A 13,753-nucleotide genomic window follows, 5' to 3' on the forward strand; every position below is an offset into this window, starting at 1 on the left:
CAATGAGGATGTTTAAGTCACCCATGATGATAGTGAGGATGTCGGCAGAAAGTGTAGGAGCCAGGTGTTAAAGTGGTCAAGATGGTGGCTGGGCCTGGAGGGCGGTAAATGACAGCTACTTGGAAGTTGGAGGGAGAGTAGATACGAACAGAGTGTACTTCAAATAAAGTGAGTGTGATGGAGGGTGGCAGTGGAGTTGGTCTGTAGGAGCAGGTGTCTGATAGGAGAAGACCAACTCCTCCATTATGTTTGCAGCCGGAGCGGGGGGTGTGAGTGAAATGAATTCCTCTATAAGAGAGTGCAGCAGGGGAGGAGGTGTCAGAGCCTGTCAGCCATGTTTCTGTGAGACCCAGAAAGGAAAGTTTTCGATAGATGAAGAGGTCATGAATGTTGGGCAGTTTGTTACAGGCAGAGTGTGCATTCCATAATGCTCCTGTAAAAGGGACCAAGGGAGCAGGGGTCAGAGGAATGGTTATTAGGTTTAAGGGGTTGCAGAAATTTGTAGAAGTGTTAATAGTTGAGAATAAGAGAGGGCATGAGGTATCTGTGTGTGTTTGGGAAGGAAGTGTTTTATATTTCCAAACAGGTTTGTGCAAGCGGTCAGATGAGAAGGTAAGATGGAGGGTGAGATGAATAGTTCCTTGCTGGGTGAATGGATGTGGGGGTATTTCAAAAGTTTTTGGAAAAGTGGGAAGAATAGGATGAAAGAGTGAAACATTGTTTGCATTAACAATTTCTGTAATCACCTTTGAGCACCTTATGGTTCAATTCTGGTATAATTTGGTATGTGCACTTAAAGAGTTTGCACTTGAAAGATGTTGCATTGAAAAGACCAAGGTCTGAACGACCTAATGACTTAGATTTATACCACTCAGTGTTCAATCAGGTGTGAACAAGAGGGGAGGGGGCTACATATGGCCTAATCAAGGAAGGACCAGATACAGGGGTGAAATAGTCAATGTAAACAAATACTCAACAAATCAAGCAGGGAAAGAGACATTAAAATTCAATGCAGACATACCAGGGGATGAGAAGGAAAGATGAAAGGTGTGGACTTCATCAGTCTCTGGAAAAGTTGGGTGCAGCAGTTAGGTTCGCTTTTATAGGTGTAGCCAGTTTTTTAAAGGACAGGGACATAGGATTGCTGTGATGGGGGAGGGGCAGCAACAATTCAAGCTAAATACATTTGCATATTGCTATTTATATATTCAAATTGTTTGTCATCTTCAAGCTAAATTGCATGTGGATTCTGAGAGTCAGCGAAATAAACGCCTGGCTTGAACATTTGGTATTGCAAGATTGACAGCTCCAGAACTGTTCTCAACATTTGACATGTGCAGTATATAAAAAGATTTAATTGCATAAAAATATATCTTGTGTATAACAGGGAATACGATATAAAGATAGCTGTAACATTCACTAAGAAGACTATAATAATAATACACAAATACTCTAAAATAACAAATATAACATCTGAGGCTACTTTCACACTTGCGTTGTTAATCGTGGTATTGAAATCCGGCAGAGGTTGTGTGAAATTAAAATGGATAAAACACAGATCCGTCACTAAATACATTGAAAGCCAATGGGTGACTGATCCGTTTTTTTAGGCTCTTAAAAAAACGGATCAGTCAACATTGACTTACATTGTTTTCAGGGCCGAATCATTTTTTTTTCTGTTTTTATGACTGGACACAAAACCACAGCTTGCAGCTATTTTGTGTCCGGTCACAAAACGGAATGCTGCTGGAATGGAAGACATCCTGATGCCTTCTGAACGGATCTCTTTCCATCCAGAATGCATGAGGACCAAACGGGCACGTTTTGTTCCAGTATTGGAATAAAAACAACAACAACGCAAGTGTGAAATTAGCCTAAGAGCTCACCATGTACTGTATATGTACTATGGTACAAGGTTCATGCACATGGCAAAGTCAGAAGTTGCAAGACCCTTTAGGGCTGTTTTACACGAGCGGATCCCGTGTATATCATCCGCTGCGTGAAAGACAGACAAGCCCCGCTCCGGACAGCAGAGACACGGAGCATTAACATGATTGATAATGCTCCGTGCCTCTCTGTGATCTTTTTGCTACAAAATCACGGTGACAACTTTATCTCACTGTGATTTTGTAGTAAAAAGATCAGAGAGGCATGGAGCATTATCAATCATGTTAATGCTCCGTGTCTCTGCTGTCCGGAGAGGGGCTTGGCTGTCTTTCACGCAGCGGATGACACACACGGCATCCGCTCGTGTGAAAGAGCCATTAGTACAGAGCCATGCGTGATATGGGCTCTGTTAGGTGTCTTATGTACAGAAATATTGTCAGATAGAAGTAATGTGGCTGTGCATGAGCTCTTACAGAAACTGCTGATACTAACACCATTGTAATTAATTCAGATACTTATTAACTATACACAGGAGAAAGTTTAATTAACCATAAGTGAGCAAATATACTAAAGATCAAAAACACCCCTGGGCAGATTCTGAGCTTAACCTTTCCCTAGTCTGGCTGAATTAGATAGAGCATCTCATCAACATTAAGGGCTCAGGCGGGAACGTGTGCGCCCCCTGTGACTGTGCTGCAAATAGTGATCCACAATGCACAGGCACCAGCCATGTGATCGCCGTTTGTGGATGAGGACCCATTCACTTTAATAGTTCAACAATCCACAAGATTCAGTCAACACCGCAAAAAACAAAACATGTTCTATTTTTTTGCATGTGCGGAGACACAGACCGAAATCCCACGGAAGCGCTCCGTAGTGCTTCAGTGGGCTGCTACTCTCTGCCTCCGCTCCTTATCTTGCAGATTGCAAACCCATTCAAATAAATGGGTCGGCATCTGTGACACAGAGTGCACACGGCCAGTGCCCGTATATAAGCGAACATGGGCACGGGCTTTTCGTGTGCATGTGCCCAAAGAATGTATAGAATCCATATACAGGTAGATTCTGAAAACCCTTTTAAAGGGCATCTGTCAGCAGATTTGTACCTATGACACTGGCTGACTGACCTATTACATGTGCGCTTGGCAGCTGAGGGCATCTGTGTTGGTCCCATGTTCATATGTGCCTGCATTGCTGAGAAAAATGATGTTTTAATATATGCAAATGAGTCTCTAGGAGCCATGGGGACGTTGCCCTTAGTCCTAGATGCTCAGCTCTGTCTGCAACTGCTGTCCCCTCTGCACTCTGACTGACAGGACCAGGTAGCATAAATGTGATCACACCTGGCTCTGTCAATCAAAGTGCAGAGGGCACAGTAGTTGCCAAGAGAGCTGAGCCTCTAGGAGTAACAGCAATGCCCCCGTTGCTCCTAGAGACTCATTTGCATATATTAAACCATCATTTTTCTAAGCAATGCATCCACATGGAACCAACACAGATGTCTTCAGCTGCCAAGTGCACATGTAACAGGTCAGCCAGTGTCATAGGTACAAATCTGCTGACAGATGCCCTTTCAAGGATTTACTGGCTTCTGCAGAATTACACATTTTAAATACAAAATGAGAAATCTATACCCACATACAGCCTGCACTGATTTCTTATACATCTTAATTTATTGAGCGGCACAGATATAACCAATAGACATCAGCAATTTTTTAAAAGGTCACTGTCATGTCAACTAAATCTACCTGTCACATATATGAAAGAAGTTGTTACTGGTGGGTGGTCCTGGCACTGAAGTCACAATTGATGGCTAAACCAAAAGAGCTTTAGTGCACTGTTGAGTTGACCATTGTGCCCCTTCCTGTGCACTCGGAGCGCTGAAGATGGGTCATAGACTGGCTAAGAGCTATGTTCAGGTGTCAACTGTGGGCACAGCCATCAGCAGATCTCTGCAGATCCTTTAGAGCATCTAGTGATTGCTGCAGTCTCAGTTTCCAGGAATTCACACCTTCTGACGTGTTTGTATGAGACAAAGGAACAATATAATAGGTTAAAAAAAACATGTCTATCAAGTTCAACCTTTCTCGGATCAATTATACAACATTAAACGGGTGTTCTCATCTTAGACATTGGAGTTACTGTATATCGTTAGGATAGGCCACCTCTGGGACCCAGACCTATTTCTAGAACGGAGTCCCCAAAGTGAACGAGAGAGAATTGTAGAAGCTCGGCCACCTTCTATGCACTTCTATGGGAGTTAGATAATAGACAAGCTCTGGCTGAGATATTTCCGGCAGTCCCCTAGAAGTGAATGGAAAGGTGGGAATGCATGAGAAGTGCACTCTCCATTCACTTCTATAGGACTTCCAAAAAATAGCCAAGCTCACTCGCTCGCCTATTTTTGGAAGTACCATAGAAGTGAATGGCGAGCACACCGAGCACACTCTGTAGGTTCTCGGTCATTTTAAGGGCCTTGTTCTACAGATAGGTGCTGGTCCCAGTGGTGGGACCAGCACCTATCTGACATTGGTGCCATCAAGGTCTCAGATAACACAACCTCTTTAATTTTTAGATTAACTATAGCCTAACTGTAAATATTTTTTTACTGAATCAACATCTAAATTGCCTTTTCTCTACATGTAATAAATGGCCCCTTCAGGGGCATAACAAATAACCATGGGGTCTCACTTTGGACCTACCATAACCGCTTTCAGCATTAATTCATAAAAACCTTATGATAGATTTCTCTAATGCAGACACAGTGATGTCACAGTCCAGGGATATTGATGTTGTAATAGTGGGATAATGCACACACTGATGTAATGATAGTGGGGTAATTGTCAGAACTTTTGAGTATAAAAAAAAAAGAGTCCATCATATAAGGCCTATACAGGTATATGAATAGGAACATTAAGAGAAGCCATTTTGGTCTGATTTTGTCTTATTTAAGAGGGTAATATAAGTTCAAACCCTTGTGGACTTAGAATCACTAACTTGAGATTAGACTTGTGTAAAGACTTTTGTTTATAAAACTTAGGAGGGTTTGCATAGTCTGCTCTTGTGTGAGAAAAAATGTAGACAGGTCTAATAAAATGTATTTACCCAGATAAGACACTGAAGTAGAAATGTGTGGGTTTTAGGTTAGTTGAAATGGATAGAAAGAGACTCTAATTTTCTTTGGGGGTTTTATATTAATCAATGTATGAGTGGATTTAGATTTTTATATCATCGATTTAAATATGTGTGTTTTATTTAACTAAGAGTGTGGTAATTATAGATATATTCATTTTAAGGTTAGAATTGAGGTAGAAATTCCTATGTGATTTCAGAATGTCTCCCAGAGAAAAGTGTAAGTTAATAATCTCTTTCCCTGAAGATTTCTTGAATGGAGAAATGTCGACACAGGTGATCATAAACAAACCCTGTCTTTTTACCAAACAATGACCACGAGTGTTGTAGTGTGTGTTTGGAATGAATTAGGTTTAGTCAGAGATTTAGAAAGAGACTAGATGTTTGACAAAAGATAAACTTAATTGTCTCTTTCTTCAAGGTCTGTGTGAAACCTTCTTCAAATTAATACGAATATATACAGGAAATAGTTATAATTGCCAAAGACTTTTATATGGAGCCTTAGTGCCATCTAGTGTTAGGATAAAATTAAGGAATGTATTGCGAAATCACTAGGGGAGGTACTATTAGTTATAAAGTGATGTCTCTAGTTGTTGATTAAACTAGACCAGTCCCATTTTAGATGGGATAAAAAGATGGTATGGGCTGACAGAGGGATCATCTTCTTGAATCAGTTTGGGATGGTCATCTTGAAGAAAACATCTTGAAACATCTTGAGACCTGAAGACATCTTGATCCATCGGATCCAGCCACTTGATCACCTTTTCAGCCATTGGAGGCAGCCATCTTCGGACCATTGAAACTGATTTCTGCTAGCTGACATTTTGGGTATAGTATAACCTTACCTATATTTTATAGGATAATTAATTAATATAATATACACTCACCTAAAGAATTATTAGGAACACCTGTTCTATTTCTCATTAATGCAATTATCTAGTCAACCAATCACATGGCAGTTGCTTCAATGCATTTAGGGGTCTGGTCCTGGTCAAGACAATCTCCTGAACTCCAAACTGAATGTCAGAATGGGAAAGAAAGGTGATTTAAGCAATTTTGAACGTGGCATGGTTGTTGGTGCCAGACGGGCCGGTCTGAGTATTTCACAATCTGCTCAGTTACTGGGATTTTCACACACAACCATTTCTAGGGTTTACAAAGAATGGTGTGAAAAGGGAAAAACATCCAGTATGCGGCAGTCCTGTGGGCGAAAATGCCTTGTGGATGCTAGAGGTCAGAGGAGAATGGGCCGATTGATTCAAGCTGATAGAAGAGCAACGTTGACTGAAATAACCACTCGTTACAACCGAGGTATGCAGCAAAGCATTTGTGAAGCCACAACACGCACAACCTTGAAGCGGATGGGCTACAACCGCAGAAGACCCCACCGGGTACCACTCATCTCCACTACAAATAGGAAAAAGAGGCTACAATTTGCACGAGCTCACCAAAATTCGTAAACAGAATGAGAACATGTATCCATCCTCTGATGGCTACTTCCAGCAGGATAATGCACCATGTCACAAAGCTCGAATCATTTCAAATTGGTTTCTTGAACATGACAATGAGTTCACTGTACTAAAATGGCCCCCACAGTCACCAGATCTCAACCCAATAGAGCATCTTTGGGATGTGGTGGAACGGGAGCTTCGTGCCCTGGATGTGCATCCCTCAAATCTCCATCAACTGCAAGATGCTATCCTATCAATATGGGCCAACATTTCTAAAGAATGCTATCAGCACCTTGTTGAATCAATGCCATGTAGAATTAAGGCAGTTCTGAAGGCAAAAGGGGGTCCAACACCGTATTAGTATGGTGTTCCTAATAATTCTTTAGGTGAGTGTATATCTATATATATTCAATTAACCATACTTTGTGTATAGTATCTGTTTTGGAATAAGATTGGGGTGTACCTGCTGCATCATCCTAAAACTTTATCTGATTCAGGGAGATTTATATGTACTGTTGGAAACACGGTATCATCTACAAAGAACTGAATTCAGTTCTAGGCCATTATGGTTAATTATGTATATATATTTGTATCAATGAGGAAATCTGAAATAGACCAGAATTGGATTTAATCAAACATTTTTCGGCTGAGAGAAATCAGGTAACAAATTGATTTAAAATATAATTGAGGGTTATTGTCATAATAAGGCATAGTAGTGGATATATATATAAATTATTTTGACTTTCTTAATATTTTGCATATCATTGATTTTAATTGTCACCAATTTTTTCTATATATATATTAGTTTGCACCGTATTATTGTTATTTAATAAATATATCTTTTGATTTACCACCGCCTTCTTTTTGTCGTCTAACAGCGCAGATCACGAGCTTGTTTTAGCTTGGTATTTATGATAATAGATTAGAATCTCCTTCATTACAGATTTTAATTTATTTACATAAATAATATAGACTGTTAATCGGAGACAGCATAAATATTCCGACATAATGTACACAGTGATGTCACAGTACAGGGGTAATGTACACAGTGATGTCACAGTACAGGGGTGCACATCTAGAGGTTAAATGTTTTGCTCATTCTTCTTTGCAAAATAGCGCAAGCTCAGCCAGATTGGATGGCGACCGTCTGTGAACAGCAATTTCCAAGTCTTGCCACAGATTCTCAATGGGATTTAGGTCTGGACTTTGATTGGACCATTCTAACACATGAATATACAGCTCTGTCTGTATGTTTAGGGTCGTTGTCCTGCTGGAAGGTTTTCCTCCAGGATTGCCCTGTGTTTAGCTCCATTCATCTTCCCATCAACCAGCTTTGCTGTCCCTGCTGAAGGAAAGCATCCCCACAGCTGAAGCTGCCACCACAATGTTTCACGGTGGGGATGGTGTGTTCATGGGGATGTGCAGTGTTAGTTTTCCATCACACATAGCATTTTGCATTTAGGCCAAAAGGTTCACATTTTGTCTCATCTGACCATAGCACCTTCTTCCACATGTTTGCTGTGTCCTCTACATGGCTTGTGGCAAACTGCAAACAGGACTTCCTATGGCTTGCTTTGAAAAATGGCTTTCTTCTTCCCACTCTTCCATAAAGGCAAGATTTGTAGAGTACACAACTAATATTTGTCCTGTGGACAGATTCTCCCACCTGAGCTGTGAATCTCTGCAGCTCTTCTAGAGTGACCATAGGCCTCTCGGCTGCTTCTCTAATTATTGCCCTCCTTTCCTGGGCATGTCCTGGTAGGTTTGCCTTTTGTGCCATACTAATATCATTTTCAGATGATGAATTGAATAGTGCTCTGTGAGATGTTCAGAGCTTGGAATATGTCTTTATAACCTAACCCTGATTTACATTTCTCCACAACTTTATCCCTGACCTGTCTGGTGTGTACCTTGGTTTTCATGATGCCATTTGATCACTAATGATCTCTAACATACCTACACCAAATGCACGTCACGCTTTTCAGATTTTTGTTTATTAAAAATTTTGAAAACCATGTATTATTTTCCTTTCACTTCACACATACTTGCTACTTTGTTGCTACTTTGTGTTGGTCGATCATATCTGTAAAATCCCAATAAAATACATTTAAGTTTGTGGGTGTAACGTAAAAAAATGTGGAAAAGTTTGAGGGGTATGAATACTTTTTCATGGCACTGTATGTGCCTCCATTGCATGCATGCAAATGGTGTTTTAATATATGCAAATAAGCCTCTAGGAGAAAACAACATGGAAGGGGCACAGTAGCTGCAGGGAGAGCTGAGCCTCTAGGTGTAATGACAATGATTTGCATATATTAAAACATCATTTTTCTCAGCAATACGGGCACATACGAACATGGGACCAACACAGATGCTTTCAGCAACCAAGCACACATGTAACAGGTCAGCCAGTGTCATAGGTACAAATCTGCTGACAGATGCCCTTTAAAGAAAATGCTAACCAATCATAAACTGCTTCTCCAAATGATTCAAAGCTGCAGCAGATGGTCTGCAGTACCCCAGTGCAACTACAGGTATCTGTAAATTGTTGGTAATGTATGTTAATGTGATGTTTACACTGTATGTCATATAATGTTCTACACCCTCAGAGAGTTCAAACATGAGCTGCATGTGGCCAGGAATTCCACCCTGGCCCAGCTCTCTTGAGCTGAGGGAGTGGGCATACCCCACCTCCAAGTCTGAGAAAACTCTAGTAGTATGAGTCTAGACAGAGTGGAGTAAGGAAGTACATTGTAGAGCTCCTAACCCAAGCGTCCTTTTCCTGGTCTCCTGTGAGGAGCTCTACTCCAGAGAGACTGCAAAGTTGTAAAGCTACAGAATGGGAGACAGCAGAGTGATCAGCGTCAAGCATTACAGGCTCTGCTGCAACGGGATAACAAGCCAAGACACCAGATAAACCCCAAGATTAACGAACATTAGGCTACAGTGTTTTAGCCAGCAAGGCGACCAGCATCAAGTATTCTCAGGCCCTGCTGCAGTGAAGGGAAAATGGGTAAAATACACCCTGCACGCTACAGGTACAATTTGGCCAGTCGTATTGTTAGAACCGCACACCGTTGTGCGAATTGCAGACTGTGTGACAGTTGCTAGCCAGTGATCCTAGAATTAGAGACTATAGCAAGAGAGAGAGAGAGTGAATTGAGCGTCATTTCTTTAACCATCCACTGAGCTCATGTTGGGAAATGTGAGTGTACAACCTACGGCTGAATGTATCTCAGTCTACCTTTTGCATTAAGCAAAGGAAAATGTTATTCTCAATTAAATCTCTGCCTGGTTTCTTCGCACCACGTTTTCACTGCAGTGAACCCTAGGGAGCAACGACCTCAGGGAGCACATTGTAACACTACACCATCTCATCAAAACCACTATCATTCCTATCTTCTGCATTGGCAGGGGATCACTGCAGATTATCTATGAGACAGATGCATAGCAACTGGCCCAAACAAGCTAATAAAGACAAGAAGATGATACAGCAGAAAACTCTTGATCGTAACAATTACTTTCACATATGATGATATAGTGGATCTACGTACAGTGGATATAAAAAGTCTACACACCCCTGTTAAAATGTCAGGTTTCTGTGCTGTAAAAAAATTAGACAAAGATAACTTTTTCCACCTTTAATGTGTCCTATAAACTGTACCAATCAATTGAAAAACAAACTGAAATCTTTTAGGTGGAGGAAGGAAAACAAAAAAAAACAAACTAAAATAATGTGGTTGCATAAGTGTGCACACCCTCTTATAACTGGGGATGTAGCTGTGTTCAAAATTAAGCAATCACATTCAAAATCATGTTAAAAAGGAGTCAGCATACACCTGCCATCATTTCAAGTGCCTCTGATTAACCTCAAATAAAGTTCAGCTGCTCTAGTTGGTCTTTCCTGAAATTTTCTTAGTCTCATCCCACAGCAAAAGCCATGGTCCACAGAGAGCTTCCAAAGCATCAGCGGGATCTCATTGTTACAAGGTATCAGTCAGGAGAAGGGTACAAAAGAATTTCCAAGGCATTAGATATACCATGGAACACAGTGAAGACAGTCATCATCAAGTGGAGAAAATATGGCACAACAGTGACATTACCAAGAACTGGACGTCCCTCCAAAATTGCTGAAAAGACGAGAAGAAAACTGGTCTGGGAGGCTGCCAAGAGGCCTACAGCAACATTAAAGGAGCTGCAGGAATATCTGGCAAATACTGGCTGTGTGGTACATGTGACAACAATCTCCCGTGTTCTTCATATGTCTGGGCTATGGGGTAGAGTGGCAAGACGAAAGCCTTTTCTTACTAAGAAAAATATCCAAGCCAAGCTACATTTTTCAAAAACACATCTGAAGTCTCCCAAAAGCATGTGGGAAAAGGTGTTATGGTCTGATGAAACCAAGTTTGAACTTTTTGGCCATAATTCTAAAAGATATGTTTGGCCCAAAAACAACACTGCACATCACCAAAAGAACACCATACCCACAGTGAAGCATGGTGGTGGCAGCATCATGCTTTGGGGCTGTTTTTCTTCAGCTGGAACTGGGGCCTTAGTTAAGCTAGAGGGAATTATGAACAGTTCCAAATACCAGTCAATATTGGCACAAAACCTTAAGGCTTCTGCTAGAAAGCTGAACATGAAGAGGAACTTCATCTTTCAGCATGACAACGACCCAAAGCAGACATCCAAATCAACAAAGGAATGGCTTCACCAGAAGAAGATTAAAGTTTTGGAATGGCCCAGCCAGAGCCCAGACCTGAATCTGATTGAAAATCTGTGGGGTGATCTGAAGAGGGCTGTGCCCAGGAGATGCCCTCGCAATCTGACAGATTTGGAGTGTTTTTGCCATGAAGAGTGGGCAAATCTTGCCAAGTCAAAATGTGCCATGCTGATAGACTCATACCCAAAAAGACTGAGTGCTGTAAGAAAATCAAAAGGTTCTTCAACAAAGTATTAGTTTAAGGGTGTGCACACTTTTGCAACCATATTATTTTATTTTTATATTTTTTCTTCCCTCTACCTAAAAGACTTCAGTTTGTTTTTCAATTGAGTGGTACAGTTTATAGGTCACATTAAAGGTGGAAAAAGTTCTGAAATTATTTATCTTTGTCTAATTTTTTTACAGCACAGAAACCTGACATTTTAACAGGGGTGTGTAGACTTTTTATATCCACTGTATATATTACTTCATATAATGGGTACTATAATGGGGCAAATAGTAATGCATTGATTTACCCAGTTATTATGATGTTGTAACTTCTGTCCATTATACAGGAATGCAAGTAATAATTGATCATGGATGGGATGAGTTCCAACATCAGCTAGTTATGGAGCACATAGTGCCAACAAGCTCAGATGTCCATTTTTGGCCCATATACCTGTAGATAGCTTTTTATTTGATTGCCATAGTAAGGAGATAGGACAGCTGATAAGTTTCTCATAGGTGATACAGCGCTTGGCCGTTTTTATCAGTCTTATAGACTTTGAATAGATCTTATGATCGGTGGGGGTCTCAGTGGTGGCACCTCCATTGATCAGGGGTTAATTTTGGGAACAGGAATTCCAATGCTAATTTGTGTCTAGATTTACAGTATATTAACATTATACTCACTATAAGATATTGTGGACAATAGCTGCACAGAATTGGCTCTGTCATATATTTCTGCTACAGCTGTATGCTTTCTCTCTTAGAATACCTGTGTGAGCGCTGAGAAGAAGATATATAGTTCTTACTTAACTTTCCCTGAATTGGCAGGATGTATTAACATTTAATTTATCAAGTGGCACAGGAGAGCCAAACTTTGACCATTTTCCATAAAAAATAAAGTTGATATATCCAATATTTTTCTGTGTTCTATCGGTTACTGGTATGTTATTTCATAAGTTTCTTCTCTCCTTGACCATGTAGCAACTGTAGTAACAAAATCATTTTTTACTCTACTAATGCGTATGATCAGCCAGAGGTCTGCATGGGAGAATCTCATTTACTTCAATTATGCATAGATACAGTGCTTCAACCATGCAACTATAGTACGTGTTGTCATATTAGTGCTCTCAGACAACCTCTTCAGTAATGATACAGAAGTCTCTTAAAGGGGATATAATACCTGCAAATTCTTGTGTATAATGAGAAGGATCCCTTACAATTTCATTACAATTTTCCCTGAATATTTACATTTGAGTGCATCAGATGGCCTTCCGTATTAGCGGTTGAAGCAACCTAATTGGAAGTCTAGTGCAAAGCATTCACCATTTTCTGGACAGAATATCCACATAGAGGCCAAGGACTTTATGGATGATAGCAGGGCAATTTTGGTGATGGCAGAACCCTCTGGGGTTGCAACCTTCAACTTATCATGGAAGAATAAAAAACTATAAATGTAAATGTAACTCATAATTAGAGATGAGTGAAGTTCTTGAAAATTGAATTCAGCTTCTTCGCAGAATTTTACCAAAAAATTTGCTTTCTGACTAATTACTTTGTCACAAACTGCATTTCTTTGTAAGTAGTGGGTGCAATGACAGGGAACGATGATTGCACTGCTCCCTGTTATTGTGCCCCTCAGATGCCGCATTCATCATTGATTGTGGAATCTGACATTAATATTAAAGGAAGTCTTTCACGCCGATTGACCCTATTAACCTATTAACAGACTTATGTCCACGGCATCCCCCCTATTAAAACTGTTCTTACCATATGTTGCTTGCTATCATCGTAAGAACATATGGTAAGAACAGTTTTAATAGGGGGGATGCCGTGGACATAAGTCTGTTAATAGGTTAATAGAGTCAGTCGGCGTGAAAGACTCCCTTTAAGGTCTACAATAAAAATAAAAATAAATCACACTTACCTCATCCATTTGATAGCGAACAGCCCGCCACCACCATCTTGCTTGAAGATCCAGCGCGAAATCTCTCTCTGCCCGTAATGATGTCAATATTTCGCTAGGGATCTTCAAGCAAGATGACGGCGATAAGTTTTTCCTGCGCAAATGGATGAGGTGCGTATGTTTTTTTTTTTTACCCCATTTCAGGGAAAATCGATTTGTTAGCATGAAGCCCAAGGAAATATGACTTTTCAGAGAATCAAATTTCCCCAAAATTCTGATCACTCAAAACTACTCATAATCATGTCATAATACTATTTTTAAATGTTGGTGGGAGCTACAGGTTAATTGCCTCTTTTTCCCCCCTCTAACCCATCCTTGGATGATAGTGTTTCTTGGCTTGTAATTGTCAGCCTCACCCTTTAAATAGTGTGTAACTGAGGTGCTAAAGGT

Source organism: Bufo bufo, chromosome 9 (genome assembly GCF_905171765.1).
Source record: "Bufo bufo chromosome 9, aBufBuf1.1, whole genome shotgun sequence".
NCBI classification, from domain to species: domain Eukaryota; kingdom Metazoa; phylum Chordata; class Amphibia; order Anura; family Bufonidae; genus Bufo; species Bufo bufo.